The 17,936-nt window shown below is 38.9% G+C and overlaps 1 protein-coding gene and 1 pseudogene across 2 annotated transcripts in view; one reads left to right on the top strand and one right to left on the bottom strand.

Annotated features, from left to right (window-relative positions):
* Mid1 (midline 1) overlaps nt 1-17,936 on the top strand; it is a 343,526-nt gene that overhangs the window by 79,402 nt on the left and 246,188 nt on the right. The gene's annotated exons all lie outside the window — the stretch shown is intronic.
* LOC110314140 lies at nt 4,085-7,036 on the bottom strand (annotated as a pseudogene). The gene is made up of 2 exons (XR_002380156.1): nt 6,962-7,036; nt 4,085-5,222 (listed from the first exon to the last, which is right to left on the bottom strand). The product of XR_002380156.1 is annotated as an F-actin-capping protein subunit alpha-1 pseudogene (transcript).

Raw genomic sequence — 17,936 nt, forward strand, 5'->3', positions numbered from 1 at the left:
GAAAAATCGATTTTGTTTGAATGGTTGTTAGAAGAGCTAAATTGTGCCTTAAAGAACAAAACTCATAAAGCATTTTTGCCATTTATGGTGCGAGCACGTACAAAAGGGAGTTTTACTAATTAGCTTGTTTTCCTTAAGATTCTTTTTTTGGTCCTTTCTTCCTCAAACTCTTTTCTCTGTTTTGACATTTTCTGGTCACAGTTAGGAAGGTCACATGAACTCTTTCATTTACTGCCACTCTTTGATCTCTATTAACATGAATTTCTAGGAAGAGAAAGGTGAAACATGGTTATTCTACAGCAATTACCACAATGTTAAGTGTTGGATTTGCAGGCTCTTAACTGAGATGAAGAACTTGAAAGAGTGGGGAAATGTGGTCATGGAGTCACCGAGAGAGGCAGGATAAAAGGGATACTACATTAGCACTCTGAATTGAAAAGAATACAGTTCAAAGATTAGAGCCTCCATAGCAAACTCCTCTATTTTAACAAGTTTCCTAGAATTTCTTGTTTCTGCTTCTTTTTGTTATCAAGAGTTTTATAGAAATGTAACTTCTTATTTTAGCCCTTAAAATACTTATTTTTCCATATATGTCATTTATTCATGATATACATAAATATCATTCATTCATTCATAATGTAATTTTCCCTAAATGTCAAAGCACTCACATTTCCTAAGTTACATATTGCTTGTTACTGTTTTTCCATCTTAAATTCCGGTGACATAATTTTTCCATCACTCACTTTACAAGTTGCTTCTTCAGTGCACTATCTCCAAACTCTCACTCTAAAATTAACCTCTGCTTCGTTTTATTTTGTAGTGTTCCTATAGCAAGTTTGGAAAATGAACAGTTGGAACAACTGGCTTTGTTCTCTAGATTTTCAATAAAGAGAAAAAAGAATGTTTTCAAAGACTGACTTTTTTTTTAGCCTGAGAAAAGAATGATTGAAAAAGGAAATGAAAAAGAAAGCATGTCCTCACTACACTGCTATCACTGACTTTACTCCAGTGTTAATTAAGCTGAGGGCTCAAGGCTACTGTCCTAATTAGCACTTCCTGTCTGTGCCCAGACCCCTAGTGTGCAGAGCAATCACAGTCTTAAAACACATCCAGAATTCCTCCTTGCTCTCTTCCCCTCAGTGTTGAAAAAGGTAGTCTTAATTTAGTTCCAAAACCAGTGATTTCTCACCAAATTAAAATGCCAAGGAATGCTTCACCTTTAATGTCCTATAAACATAATCCTCATAGTCATAGTCCAAGGCTATTGCTTGAGCTTTAAAAATGTGGAAGCCTTTAGGTGAAATTGATGTTGACACAGTACAGAATCACAGTGAACTTTCTCTTTCATGTGCACTTCCTGTAAGCTAAACTTTATAACATGCTAATAAGATTCCACATCTCACATTTGTATTCTGGTTGTTTTGCCCAATTCTGAATAGTGCGTAGAAGATGCTTGTTCAATTGTAGGTTCTTTTGGTGAAGTGTACTACCAGTAACCCCATCCTTTCAAAATTTGCAGAGGCTATAAAACTGTCCATCAAAAACCTTCACCACTGAAGAGTTCTAAGCTACACAGAGAGAAAATAAGAAGGCAAAGAGCTTCACATCACTCCATTATACAGCTTAAAAAGCCAAGGGTAAGAAAGTGAGGAATACAAGCAAAAGTTATATAGCTGGTAAACAATAGAGAAGGGATTTGATTCCACAACTAATCAGTGACTAGAGTGTTGTGGCTCACAGGGAATCTACAATTTGTAAAGCACCTTCAGGGTAAGGAAAGCCTGGACAAACTGGAAGTCTTGATATTAGCCCCTGGCTGGGTCTATACTTACTGAGTTACTGTTTCCTTACTGTTTCCTTGCCGTCAATAATTTCTACCTCCAAGAATAATTTCTACCTCATAGCAATGTTGAGAGGATTCCAAGTGAACTTGTAGTAACCCCTAAGTATTTTACATATATTGCATTCCATCTCTCAAACAAAAGGTGTGATGGCATAGATCTCATATTTTCATCATTTATATTCTACATCTATACCTCTCCTTCGATTGCAATTCAGAGTCCTCTCTGACTAAAAGTGTTCAAAAGAGATTTATCCCACACTCCAAGTTACAAAATGTTGTGACTCACAGAGAGTCTACAGTTGGGTGGATTCTGAATTTAGTTTCCATTTTTTTTTTGACAGTATCAGGATGCTCTTTGCCAGTTATTTTTTTCTTGATACATTTCCATGACTTTATCCTCCTATTAGTAAACTTCATATTCCACCCAACCAACCTGCACTTTTCAAGAGAGGACTCAACTATACCTTGTATTTTTCATTAATCTGCAATAGAGCATTTCATTGTATTGGAGGGAAAGTTGCAAAAGATAAACATGTTGCGTGTAGTTTTAAAAACATGCCATTGCTTTGCCCAGGAGCTGCTGCCCATGCTCTGGCCCCTCCTGGCTCCCCTTTGTCCCACAGGCTTAGCTCCTTAATAAATGACAGTCTGCTCCAACCCGGCTTCCTTTTCTAAACACCTTTGCTCCAGCTTAGCTTGGGGATCTGCTGCTGCCAGCCTCAACCCAGCTTCTTTCTACCTGCCTTTGCTCCAGAGTCGACCTCTCCACCAGCCCACTCCCAAGACTCTTGCTCCGGAGGGTGGGGGGACTCATTGCCAACCCAACCTGAGACCCTTTAATGTGCAGATAGAGGACACACACTCTACTTGTCACTTTATAGCTTGCCTTTTATAGCACAACTGCTGGGCGCGTAAATGCCTGGAAATGCGTGCCCTTATGAATTTATTTCCATCTCTCCTTTCTGCCCTATAAACTTAGTGGCTTGCATCAGCTATCCCACCCCCACCCCCCGCCAACATCCGTGGCCCCCATCCATAGCGGAGGCTGCAGGCTCTAGCTGCCCCAGACTTTACATAATGGCGGCTTTCCTCTAGTTCCTAAGGATGGCAGAAAAGCCCTCTCTCTCTTTCCCTGCATCTCCTTTTCCTCTTGGGACCCAGAAGTCCCACTTGTACCTTCCAATTGGGCTCCTGGCCTTCTTTATTGATAAATTAAGAAGCAATTAGGAAGCTAGACCTTAGAATCAGCACCTCTCCTTAAATAAACAGTGAATTTCCTTTAAAAAAAATTAATGGTAGCATTTTTTTCATCTTAGAGGACTATTATTAAAGACAAGAGATCATTACTATTCTCCAATTTTATTTCTGACAAAGAATTCCTTTATTTGCACATAGTTTTTAAGCCCCTTGAAGAAGTAAATGGATTGATTTCCTGATGAGAATCAATTGAAGGAGGAAGAGAATGAGAAGCAGAAGAAGAAAGAACAAGACGAAAAAGAAGAAACAAGTCTAATATGTATTGTTCATATATTCACTGAAGCATGGTCAAATTCCTGGTGGCCAGGACCTTAATGAAAACTGTGTCCTTGCCATCAGTTGTGGAGGGCTGCAGTTGTATGTATTTCTATCGAACTACTCAATATATAGGCATGGATAGATAGTATAAATGACAATAGTAATAAAAAATGCTCACACAGGTTTTACTTGGAAACAAATTTACTGAGCCAAAAAGAAAGCTGAATAAAAGCATCAGACACTACAACAAAACAAATCGAAACAAACCAAAAAATACCCCTGACATTCCTTTAAGGCCTGATCATCAAAATGTCACACATATACCTGCCAGTGAACCTGGGAAGGTTGATATATCATAGCTACATGTGAGTTCTTGGTGGACAGGGTGATGGGGGAATGAGTTTTACATCCTGTTAAAAAAAAATGGGCTGGTGAGATGGCTCAGTGGGTAAGAGCACCCGACTGCTCTTCCAAAGGTCCGGAGTTCAAATCCCAGCAACCACATGGTGGCTCATAACCATCCATAACAAGATCTGACTCCCTCTTCTGAAGTGTCTGAAGACAGCTACAGTGTACTTACCTATAATAAATAAATTAATCTTAAAAAAAAATACTAGCATTCTCTGAAATACCAGGTTACATTCGAAAGACATTGCCTGGGATTTTTTTTCACTTGGTTTTATTTCAATTTGTGAGTAACACAGGTGTTAGATTCAACAAGAATTTGAGAGTGACATAGGTGTTTGATTTAACAAGGCAGAGGATATATAACTAAATCCAAACAGGGTTAAAGGTTCAGCAATAATCCATGAAGCTAGATCAGTTAACTTTTTTTTTTCAATTGGTTAATTTTCTTAATAAGTCACTCTCATATTTATTTTATGAGCAAACCCTATTGGATCTTTTATGCCCACACATCCTAGAGACTGCTACAGTGGGCCATTAAGCATGTTTCAACTTGAGTTCTTTGCAAACTTTGTAGTTAAATACATTGTTCCAGTCGATTTTGTGGTAGGTAATTGGAAGCTGTCTGCGCAAGGCTTTGAATGTTGTACATGACATTGTGTGGTAGTTTTCAGTAAGTGCTGCCTGATACCCATTTTCTACCATCTCTATGATCTTAATAAATACCTTCGCAGTTTGATCTTCATTGATAACAGTTAATGACTCTTGCACATCTTTATGGGCAACTAGCTGGATATTTCCATTTTCATAATAATGAACATGAGACTTGAGCATTCCAATTACCTGTGCTGTGGGTGGTGTGATGGTTAATTTCCACTGTGATCTCCAGGATCCGTTCCAGAACTTTTGGGGCTGAAACTGGTGGCTTTCAATACATGCAATAATGGTTTTTTCCCCCTGTATCGTTTTACCATAAACAGTACTAAAGCCAGTAGAATAATATTGTTTCATATAGGCTTTTAAAGCCCTATCACAGGACTCTCTGAGATATGTTAAATTTCCATCTGTAATCCCTGGCTGGGGGTCACTGATTGTTTTTTGTAAGTGATCAAACTTAAAAGAAATTCTGTTTCTTGGATCGAAAAATCTGTTGTTGCCTAGATGACCATGCTCTGTAACTAAAACATGATCGTCATACCCTTCTATCTTCACGGGTATGAACTGATGCATGTTATATTGAGCAATTGCTTGTCCTATCCTTTCCTTGAGGAGATTGTCATTATTAACCAGCTGCCGAATATCATGGAAGACTTCCTTAAACTCGCCTGGAGGTGCTTGGTTGATGAATTTTGAAGCTAGGTCTATCTTCTTCTCATCAGCTACTCTGTCTTTGCGGTTGGCCATTTTGTCTTCTCACATTTGCCACGTTTTCAAATTACTGCATGTTTCTTCTCCCTGCCTGGGATATAGATATCTTTAGAAAATATTTCTTCTGCTATGGTTTGTCTGAGATTTGAATCACACTAGGAACCACCTGTATGTGTCTTTGCTAAGCTTAATCATTCTAAATAAGATATTCAAAGACTAGGGAAAGCATCACAGAAGCCTCTGCCTTCCTTTTCTAGTCTTAGTCTTGCCAATTCCTGGGCAGGGCCTCTCTCCACTTATTGAGGCTCTAGCTGTAAAGAGGAAAGCACTCCTCTGCTCTGGGACAAGCAGGGGAAACTACTTACCTCCAGTGGTTTGTCTTTAGGAAGACAACATCTATTCCACTAAACAGTCACATTGGCATCACTGCAGCATTTCTTCTTTGGCAAAATTTCCTTAATTTGGGAACAGGAATTCTAGTAAGAATAGGTAAAGATAATGCCATTACAATTTACCTAATCATCCAGGAAACCACTGCTCCTGCACTTCAGTCAGAATACCTACAGGATGATGAGCAGCACACCCACCTCATGACCAGCAGGGCATCTACCTGATGGGTAGAGTAGGATACTTCCATGACACTTAGAGTAGGATACCAAAGTGATGATTAGAGCAGGACACCTACCTTATGATCAGGGGTGTGAAAGCAGAGCTCCACGATCCTGCTGTACTTTGAGAGTGGCATTTCACTACTGACAGCTGCGGGGATGAATTTAGTAGGGCTCCACCCCACATTGTGAGCTAGATCACAATGATGCTGTCTACCAGAGGCCTAGTGAAGGGACTCTAGCCAGCTCCAACATGGCCTATATGGTTCTGGCAAGCATTAGCTGTCTACCTGTACCCTCTGCCTTGCTGAAAACCATATATTACATTCCTAAAGCTAGCCACCAGGGACTATTCCCTTATTTGGCCATTCCTCATCCTGAGGCTTACTGCCAAGGTCCAGCTATCAAAGTATTGAAGTCCAGAAATTAAAGACAAACAAACAAACAAACAAACAAAAGAAACAAAAAACAACCCTTAGTTCACTCAATTAACACATCCAATCAATCAATATTAAACACCTCATTTTATATGGGGTTTCCCCTTGTACGTTTATAAACTGCCATTTGCTTATGGGCCATGTCTGACTCTGCTGTACAGAGGCAGGCCTTCGTCCACTACTTTGGGATGAAATACTTCTCTGTCTACCTTGGTTCCTTCCCCTTCTTCCTGTTCCTCTATCCCCTCTTAGTTTCTTATTCTGTTATCTACTGTTATCTCTGGGAGAAATAAATCTTCTATGTGCTGAGAACTTGGTCTTACGGGTTCAGAGCCAATACCAGACCTTATACCTAAGTGTATCATTGTCAACATGGCCATGAATAGCATCCTTTCCTCTCATCTTATCTATCCTTGTCCTCACCTGGTTGTATCATATAATGTTTTGTGTGCCTGGCTCTTGAAAGGATCCCCAATGTGTAGCCAACTGACATTTTGTTAGAATTGTTTGACCCTGTGACCTTTCCTGTTGGTTGGTTGCCCCTGGACTTCTGGGAACAAGAGAAGATATAAAAAGCCAGCAGTGATTTTCCTTTAGGATGGCAACTTCCACTTCCACTTCCACTACACAGACTCATTGGTTATACTGCTACATTTCTAGTTTGACAAACCCTCCATATTGTGGAAACCAGAGCTGTAATGGGTATAGGAAAATATATAGTGACTTTACAATTCATCTAAGCACCCAGGAAGCCAGTGCTGGTATAGTTAGATCAGAACACCTACCTGATTTTGAGCAGAATACTCTCCGATGATGAACAAGGCATCTACTTGATGGGTCAAGTAAGATACCTGTATGCTGGTTAGAGGGGTGGAGTGCACTCTGAGATAGGACTTTACTACTGAATTCAGGAGGGCTCTACCCCACATTGTGAGCTAGACCATACAACACAATGATGCTGTCTACCAGAGGCCTAGTGAAGGGACTCTAGCCAGCTCCAGCATGGCCTACATGGCTAAGGCAAGCCTTGAACTTCTGCCCATTCCCTCTGCCTTGCTAAAAAATTAAAATAAAAGAGTCTTTCATTGTTTCTCTGGGCCAAATAAATATCTTTGTGCTAAGAACCTGGTCTTGGGGATTCAGATCCAATGCCAGTCCTTATACCTAGCTACACCATGATCAACAGGGCCATGAAGAGCCTCTTTTCTTCTCACCTTATCTATCATTATCCACACCTTTTTGTAATAATAAATAGTGTGGCTGGCCCTTGAAAGTATTCCCAATATATAGTCAACTAACACTTTATTAGAACTGCTTGACCCTATGACCTTTAATGTTGGTTGCCTCTTGGAACTCTGGGAACAACAGAGGGTATAGCAAGCCAGCACTGTTTTATCTTGGGGATGGCAATTTCTACTTCCACTAAATGTCCTCATTGACTGTACTGTGACATTTCTAGTTTGACATGGCTTCTTTATTTTAGAAACTAGAGCCCTAATGTTTATAGGAAAAGTTAATACCTTTGCAATTAATCTAAGCATCCATGAAGCCAGTTCTGCTATATTTAGATCAGGACACCCACCTGATGACCAAGAGGACATCTACCTGATGAGTCGAGTATGATACCTGTATGATGTTTAGAGCAGGGCACCTACATGATGCTTACAACAAAACAACTACCTTATGGTTAGAGGTGTGAAGACCAACCTCTGAGACATGTCTGCATACTGAGAGTGGAGTTTCGCTACTGGCATCCCATCCCCATGGATAAATTCCAGATGGCTATGTCTTACATTGTGAACTAGACCATATCCTACAATATGCTGTCCAACAAAGGCCTAATGAAGAGACTCTAGCTAGCTCCAGCATGGTTTACATGGCTCTGGCAGGCCTTGCCCTTGTACTGAACCCCTCTGTCTTGTTTCAAACAATAGATTACATTCCAAAAGTTAGCTGACAAGTGCTTTTTCTTTATTTGTCAACTTCCTCATCATGAGGCTGACTACAAAGGCACATCTATAAAAGTATTGAAATCCAGCAATCAAAAAGCCCCTTTAAGTTCATCTAATTACCATGACCGAATATTCATTCAATATTAAACACCTCATCTTATTTTGGGGTTTCCCCTTACATCTGTATAAACTGCCATTTTCTTCTGGCTCATGTCTGTCTCCTTTATCCAGATGGAGGCCTTTATCCTCCAGTCTGGGTCTAAAATCCCTTCCCTGTCTACCTCTGTTCCTTCCCCTTATCCCTGCTCTCTATCTCATCACTTAGTCTCTTAATACGTGACCTTTGTCCCTCTGAGGCAAATAAATATCCTTTGTACTAAGAACTTGATGGTTCTTAGCCAATACCAGTCCTTATACCTATCTATACCATGGTCAACAGGGCCATGAATAACCTTCTTTCTTCTCACCTTCTGTATCATTGAGTTCACCTTGTAATAATAAAATACTTTGTGTTTCTGGCCCATGAAAGGATCCCCAATGTGTAGTCAACTGCTACTTTGTTAGAACTTCTTGACCATATGACCTTTAGTGGCGGTTGCCCTTTGGAACTCTGGGAACAGCAGAGGATATAACAAGCCAGCACTGTTTTGCCTTTAGGATGTTAAATTCTGCTTCCACTGAACAGTCTCATTGTTTGTACTGTGATACTTATAGTTTGCCAAGGCTTCCTTGTTTTGGAAAGAAGAGCCCTAATATGTAAAGGAAAAATTAATGACTTTGCAATTCGTCTAAGCACCCAAAAAGCCAGTACTGCTATAGTTAGATCAGGACACCTACCTGATGATGAGCAGGACACTCTCCTTATGATGAATGTGGCATCTACTTGATGGGTTAAGCAGGATATCTGTATTCTAGTTAGAGCAGAACACCTTCATGATGGTAAGATCAGGGCACCTACCTTATGGCTAGAAGTGTGAAGGCCAAGCTCCAAGACTCTGCTGCACTCTGAGAGTGGTGTGGCACTACTGGCTGTGCAAGGGATGAATTCAGGAGTATTCAACCCCACATTGTGAGCTAGACCATACATCACAATGTTCCTGTAGAGCAAGGCCCAGTGAAGTGACTCCAGACAGCTCCAGCATGGACTCCATGGCTATGGCAAGCCTTGAGCTTCTACATATTCTATCTCCCTTGCTAAAAATAAAAAAAAATAAAAAAATAAAATAAAAAACCAAACCAAACCAAACCAAACCAAAACATGAGATTACATTCCTAAAGCTAGCTACCGAGGTCTATTCCCTTATTTGTCCACTTCCTCCTGTTGAGGCTGACTACCAGGTTCCAGCTATAGCTGTATTGAAGTCTAACAATCCAAACACCCCTTTTAGTTCACCTTATTAACGTGTCCAATGAATCAATATTAAACACCTCATTCTAACATCGGGTTTCCCCTTGTTCCTGTATAAAATGCCATTTGCCTATGGGCCATGTCTGTTTTCTCTATCTAGATGCAGGCCTTTGTCCTTGACTCTGGGAGTAATACCCCTTCACTGTTCCATCCTCTTCTCCTTGGTCCCTGCCTTCTCACTTAGTCTCTTATTCCCTGATCTTTGTCCTTCCAGGGCAAATAAATCTTCTTTGTGCTGAGAACTTGGTCTTGGGGGGTATAGAGCCAATACCAGTCCTTATACCTAAGTATATCATGGTCAGCAGGGCCATGAAGAGCCTCCTTTCCTCTCACTGTGCATATGCTTTTCCTTTGTGTTTCTGGCCCTTGGAAGGATCTCCAATGTGTAGTCAACTGACAGAACTGCTAGACCCTCTGCCCTTTTGTGTTGGTTGCCTTTTAAACTACTGGAAATCAAGGCAGAGTAGAGTATGGCAGGACAAAAATAAGAGACTGTTGAGTCAGCAGAAGCTGAGCTGAGCCAGAGAAGTTATTTTTAGGACACAGGTTAAAAACCCAGGAAGAGTCTATAAAAAGTAGCAAAACATAAAAATTTAAAGCTATACCTTGTCTCAGCTTTTCTCTACACCTCTCATTTTTCTATCCCCTGCTGTCCTCTCCCCCCACCCCCCCCCCCCCCCCCCCACCCCCGTTTTATGACTGTCTCACTTTGTAGAACTGGCTGGCCTGGAATGTGCTATGTAGACTAGGCTGCCCTTGAGCTCATAGAGCTCTTCTGCCTGTCTATGCAGGTAAGATAAGATTAAAGGTGTAAGCCCCCCACCAGTCTTACCTCCTCTTTAATTATGTCCATGTTTCTTGTTCTGTCTCTGTCGCTCTGTCTGTCTCTCTGTCCCTTTCTCTCTCTGTGTGTCTCTATCTCTCTCTCTCCATCTCTATCTCATCATTTTATTTCTATCTTAGTCTTTTTCTAAATTCGTCATCCTGCATTTATTTCTTCCTTTGTATCCTTTTGTGTTTCTCCCAAGACTTGATTTTCCTCTCTCTAACTGATCCCATGAACTCTACTCTTTTCTTCCCCTGTCCCTCAATCTTTTACTTATTCCTATTGTTTTTTCTTCTCTTCTGTGACCTCTTCCTACAGCACCATCCCATGTGCATATTTTCTTCTCCTCTTCCTGCTTGTGCCATACATTTTTATTTGCAGCTCCTCTGAGTAGCTTCTCAGAAAGAACTTTTAAAATAGTGGCAGGAATCTTTGGTGATATTTGCTCTTTACAGCTTCGGCGTTGGCTATAGTGCCATATTCAACCTTGTTTTGGCTTACTCCTACATTTCAAATGTGTGTAATTAGACACTAAAATCTGTTCCAAGTACAGAGTATTTAAGGATTAAAAGAGTATATATCCCTTGAGTATCCACACTATCTTGTATACAAGGGTCTTGTAGTGTATGTTTGTTGAGATTTCTGGTTTCTGCAGAAACCAGTTTACAAGATTTCTAAGAAAGCCTGTCAAATAACTTTTATCCTTGCAGTCTATGTTTTGTTCCTAAGTATAGTTAATGGAGATCAAAGTAAGGTTTCTGTTAGCATTTTTACATTTCTTTGTTCTACAATGAAAAATAATATTCTAACACTGTTGGTTTTCCAAATCCAGGGGTGAAATACAGAAATTAGGGTGTGCATGTTTACTTGTATACACCCATGTTATAAATAAAATAACTGCAAATTACTTCATCAAAAATTTTTTCATATACATAAATGCTTTCTCAATGTGTGTACAGAGGCACAAATCCTCTAAATCAGTTATTCTCAAAATTCCTAATGCTGTAACACTTTAATATAGTTCCTCACATTGTGATGACCCCCAACAATAACATTATTTTTGTTGCTACCTCATAACTCTGATTTTGCTACTGTTATAAATCATGAGTTAAATATATTGGTAGATAAAGGATTGCAAAAGGGTCAAAACCCACAAGCTAAGAACTGCTTCTCTGATAGGTCTGCCTTTATATGCTACTTCACCTTTTTCCCTGACTGCTTTTAATGTTCTTTGTTTTGTGAATTTGGGTTTTGACTATTATGTAACAGGAGGAATTTCTTTTCTGGTCCAATCTATTTGGAGTTCTGTAGTCTTCTTGTATGTTCATGGGCATCTCTTTCTTTGGGTTAGGAAAGTTTTCTTCTATAAATTTGTTGAAGATATTTATTGGCCCCTTAAGTTGGGAATCTTCACTCTCATTTACTCTTATTATCCTTAGGTTTGGTCTTCGCATTGTGTCCTGGATTTCCTGGATGTTTTGGGTTAGGAGCTTTTTGCATTTTGCATTTTCTTTGACTGTTGTGCCAATATTTTCTATAGTATCTTCTACACCTGAGATTATCTCTTCTATCTCTTGTATTCTGTTGGTGATGATTACATCTATGATTCCTGATCTCTTTCCTAGGTTTTCTAACTCCAGGGCTGTCTCCCTTTGTGATTTCTTTATTGTTTCTATTTCTATTTTTAGAACCTAGATGGTTTTGTTCAGTTCTTTCACCTGTTTGGTTATGGTTTCCTGTAATTCTTTAAGTTATTTTTATGTTTCCTCTTTAAGGGCTTCTAGCTGTTTACCTGTGTTCTCCTGTATTTCTTTAAGGGAGTTATTTATGTCCTTCTTAAAGTCCTCTATCATCATCATGAGATGTGACTTTAAATAAGTCTTGCTTTCCTGGTGCGTTGGGGTAACCAGGACTTGCTGTGGTGGAAGAACTGGGTAATGATGATGCCAAGTATGGAGGGAGCAACAGTGTCAACAGGCCAGACCCCCTAGAGTGCCCAGGAACTGGCCCACCAACCAAAGTGGAGGGACCCATGATGCTGGCCACATATGTGGCAGAGAATGGCCTTGTTGGACATCAGTGGGAATAGAGGCCCTTGGGCCCGAGGATGTTCGATGCCTCAGTGCAGGGGAATGTCAGGGTGGAAGGATGGGAGTCAGTGGGTGGGAGAGCACCCTCATAGAGGCAGGGGGAGGGCAGGATGTGATAGGGGGTTTCCGAAGGGGAGACCTGGAAACATTTGAAATGTAAATAAAAAAAATATCCAAGCCCCACAAAATTAATAAGTTGAAGGAGCCATGAGGAGCAAGCCAGTAAGCAACACTCCTCCATGGTCTCTGCTTCAGTTCCTGCCTCCAGGTTCCTTCAATGATGGACTATAAACCAAAGAAACTCTTTTCTCATCAAGTGAAAAACTAAAAACTAAAAACTTAAAAAAAAGCTTTACATCTGAAAAGAGAGAGAGAGAGAGAGAGAGAGAGAGAGAGAGAGAGAGAGAGAGAGAGAGAGAGAGAGAGAGAGAGCTGCTTCTCTAAACCTACAGTGCTATTCAAAGACCTGATTATTTAAAGAGAAATTTCAAGATGTGTCTTAGTTAGGGTTACTATCACTGTGATAAAACATCATGACCAAAGATATTTGGGACAGGGTAGGATTTATTTGGCTTATACTTCCACATTGTAGTCCAACACTGAAGGAAATCAGGACAGGAACTCAAACAGGTTCAGAATCTGGAGCCAGCTGAGTCAGTGGCCCTGGAGGAATGCTACTTACTGGCTTACTCATTATGGCTTGCTCAGCCTGCTTCTTATAGAACCCAGGTCTCTCAGCCCAGGGATAACCCCATCCACAATTGTCTGGCCTTGCTCCCATCAATCACTATGAAAATGTCTTACAGCCTTGCCTATGGACAAATCTTGTGGCAGCATTTCCTTAATTGAGATTCCCTCATCTCAGAAGAATTTAGCTTCAGTCAAGCTGACTACCCAGCACATGAACTACACTTAGGAAGCATGACTAGGCAATTTGAGAGTTTGTGATTTTATATAAAGATACTATGGAATCTCTTGGTTTAAGTTTAAACAGTATCATTCAAAAAGATATCTAAATCTGTCATAAATAACTGAAGAAACATCACATAACTCAAAGAATCTTTTAGTTATTTTTTTTCTTGGTTTTTTGAGACAGGGTTTCTCTGTATAGCCCTGGCTGTCCTGGAACTCACTCTGAAGACCAGGCTGGCCTAGAACTCAGAAATAAGCCTGCCTCTGCCTCCCGAGTGCTGGGATTAAAGGCATGCGCCACTTAGTTCTTATCAAGGAAAAATTTCTGAAAAAAGGAAGAAAGAAAAAGAAAGAAAGAAAGAAAGAAAGAAAGAAAGAAAGAAAGAAAGAAAGAAAGAAAGAAAGAAAGAAAGAAAGAAAGAAAGAAAGAAAGNAAAAAGAAAGAAAGAAAGAAAGAAAGAAAGAAAGAAAGAAAGAAAGAAAGAAAGAAAGAAAGAAAGAAAGAAAGAAAGAAAGAAAGAAAGAAAGGAACCTGAGAATGGAGAAATGTGGAAGTTCTTTCATAAACCTACTAAGTCTACATGTTAGCATGTCCTCTCCACTGTCTTCCATGTACACTAGGGCTGAAGACATCCTGGTAATTTCAGAAAAAAAAAATGCCTCCTTTCTTCAAACTGAAACCCATGGGAGCTTCCATGTGCTTTGCTCTTCTTGATGGAAAGGGCAAGTTTTAGCCTTGAATAATAGCAAATACTACAAAAATAAGACTTACAGACATAACTGGCAATTTTTTTCTTAACTCTTTCAAAACAAAAATAAAAAAGACAAAACAGAACAAAACCAAAACAAAGCAAATAAACAGAAATTGAGGAATTCTAAAGTGGTGCTCCCCTAGTCCCTAGTCAACCTCTAAGCAGCTTTTGGCTCCACCTATAAAGTTTCTCACCTCAAAAGCCCAGAATACACCTTCTGATTTCAAAAACAATGTAATTGTGTAACTAAAACTAGACAGTAATTTTAGATTAAATATATCGCCCTTTGAAATCTTACTTTGAAAAAATTTATACTGGGGTAGAAATTAGAAGGGTTTACAAATTAATTTACCCTGACCATGTTCCAAAAAAATCATTAATAATAATATTAAATTGAGCCAGGGGCACATGCCTTACATCCTAGCACTCCGGAAGCTGAGGCAAGTAAATCTCTAAATTCAGGGCAACATGGTCTACAGAGTGAGTTGACAGCCAAGGCTACACAGAGAATCCCTGTCTCAAAAAAATAAAATAAATAAAATAAATAAAACAAATAATTATTTTCAGGAATTCTTTGTCTTAAAAAGCAGAAGTTTCAAGAATAAGAATTTAAACACATATATTGTTCATATATAGAACTTCAACACATATATTAATCAACAAAATTTCCTTAAGCTTCTTTATAGAGCACTACACTAGATTTTATTTTAATATAAGAAAAATTACATCTAATATAAAACAAAATAACAAGACCTGTAAAACTTGTAGTGTGTGTTTCAAAATCCTCTTTATTTCTAATATTTTAATGCTGTAAAATGGAAGAAAAAAATCATGTTAGTTAGCAGTTGATGTTTGAGCATGCTGTGACAAATTTCAAGTAATCAGGTAGTGATGAACAAATCTCCAAGAGGAATGAGAGAGAAGCAATCACAGTCACTCCTGATATCAGAAGAACAAAGGGTCTAGGAACTCCAAAACTTGTTAATTGAGGTGAAAATCCACAGATCCTAAGTGAACGGTTCCATGAGTTTTAATGAACTTATATGCCCATGTAATCAGAGCCTCAGCCACTAGGACATTACTATACAGAAAAGTTCCTCCATGCCTCCTCCTTAGTATCCTATGAACTTAATGTTAAGCATTTGTCTTATATACCACTTGTGGGTGTTGTGAATAAAAATGATCAAATTATTTGTGTCCAAATTTCTGTGGGGATACTTATGTTAGGTAAATACCTGGGAAAGAAAATTGTGGTCACTGAGTATATTGAAATATTCTAGAAGCTACAAAATACTTTTTCAAAGTACATCCTATACTTTCAGTGGTGGTGGGTGAAAATCATTCTTGTTACTACATACCTTGCTATTCCACTAAGTATGAAGTAGTATTTGTTATTAATTTCATTTATATTTCCTTGGTGGCTAATGATACAGAAAAATGTTTCCCTGTACTTATTGGTAACTGGTATGCCTTTGTTTACTTGTTTTTCTCAGTTTTGCTGGAATGATTGCCTTTATATTACTAAAGTATACGGATACTTTTGTATATTTTAGAACCATGTCTTGTGTTAGATATCTAGGTGTATGATGACTAGAGTCACAGAGTTAATGATAGTTAAACTACTATGTGGGTGCTGGAAAAAGAACTGTGGTTGCCTGCAAAGTCAGTAAGTACTCTTAACCACTGACCCATCTCCCAGGCTCCTGAAACTCTACTTTAGATGTTCTTTACCACATTATTAAATGTATCTTCATTCTTAATTTACAGACAGCTCTATTTCATTGAGTGAATGTGAAATTTTCTAAGACTACTTTTCTGTGTCTAGGGAAATGATCATCTGGTTCTCTTTCTTCTGTAAACGTTGCAAGTTACACTGATTAACTGACTGGTTTTGCTAAACTAACATTACATCCCTGGTATTGTGAGAGATATTAAAAAATATATATAGAACTGGCACGTTTCTGAGCTTGTGCCTTTGCCTTAACTGGCCATGTACTGGAGGGCAATGGCCTACCTGTTTTAAATCTCATGGAGACTCTTATTCAGAACTCCACATTCTCTTCACCCACCTTGCTAGGTTCCCACTGGTGGGTTGTTACCATGACAACCTTGTGCTTCAAATCATCCACAACCTTTGTGGTGCACATCTGGCAAACCGCCATACCTTTCTCTCTTGAACCCAGATGAGCCCAGGTGTGAAGGAAAACACAACACAAACTTAGTTCAGGAACAATAGTAACTCAATATCTGGGTGCAACAACAAAATCCTAACCTTGTAAGCCTTATTAAAATCTGATTCCTCCAGTGGAGAATGCTTGTGGATCTGCCATGGTACCAGTAAACTCTAGCAGCTACATCTTACCCATATGCAGTCCCCATTCCAAAAGGACCTTGAGTCTCTCTTGCTTCCTTCCTCTCTTCCCCTGTCCAACCCAGAAGTCCAGCCTACTCACCCAGTGATTGGCTCCTTTATTCATTAGGGGATTATTCACAAGAAGTCACCTGAGTATGACTCACTCCATGTCCACAACCCCTCCCAGGAGAGCAGAATTAGCATACAAACAGCATCTGGCCCATCCACAACACACCGGCCATGATGTATTAGGCTTTTTAAATGGTCGTAGACTCATTTTCACAACTCTTAAAGATTTTCATGTCTATTTTCATGAGAAATGTCAGTTTATTTTCTTAAGCTCTATTTGTTTTATCAAACTTTGACAGTTTTATGTCACCTTCACAATATTTAAGCTGGGGAAACAATTCTTCATCTTGTGTTTTTAGAAAGAGTATATGCAAAAGAGGTACTTCTTTCTCCCACCAGTAATGAAACTCTCTGAAATTCATTTTTTTATTTTTTGGGATTATAATATATAATTATATCATTTCTTGTTCCCTTTTCCTTCCTCCAAATCATCCTATATGCTTTTCCCTGTTCTCTTCCAAATTTGTGACCTCTATTTTTTCAGGGGAAGAATTGTCACTTCATTGCAATTTCTTTACTAGAAATAGCAAGATTTCTATTTTCTCTTGTATCTGTTTCTAACTGCTTGTTTTTCTACAAATTTATCTCTGCCAACAATGTTACTGATATCATCAACACTTAATTGTAATTTTATTATTTCATTAAAGGTCATAGAATCTTACAGAGTATGATAACACTTTTTATTTATGATAAAGCTTATTTGAGTTTTCTCTCTTCTTCCATGATCAATATTGCTAAGAATTTAACAACTTCTTACCAAGTAAGTTCCAGAAATCAACTTTTAAAAAAAGTTTTATTTATTATGTTTATATGAGTACACTAGAGCTGTCTTCAGACACACCAGAAGAGGGCATCATAACCCATTACAGATGGCTGTGAGCCACCATGTGGTTGCTGGGGATTGAACTCAGGACCTCTGGAAGAGCAGCCAGTGCTCTTAACCACTGAGCAATCTCTACAGCCCTAGGAATCAACTTTTAAAAGCTTTTAAACTTATTTCTTTTATTTTTGTTGCATGTATATGTATATATGCCTGCAGGAGGTGGGGAATGTGTATCATGGCACATGTGGAAGGCAGAGGACAATCTTCAGTAGTTATTTCTCTCATTCCAATGTGGTCGTCTTGCTGTTCTTCCATTCTTAACATTGCTAAATATTTGAGTTGTCATTTTTAGTTACCATTTTTATTCTTCTTTTACTTTTCCTTCTATTAACTTGTTTTATTTGTTCTTCTTTACCGAAATAACTAAGATGTAAATTTACATTATTGATTTTAAATGTTGCTTTTTTAAATAGTCATTTGATTCAAGGAATTCTCCTCCAATCAGTCTTTAAATT

The sequence above is a fragment of the Mus pahari genome, chromosome X (assembly GCF_900095145.1).
Source record: "Mus pahari chromosome X, PAHARI_EIJ_v1.1, whole genome shotgun sequence".
NCBI lineage: Eukaryota > Metazoa > Chordata > Mammalia > Rodentia > Muridae > Mus > Mus pahari.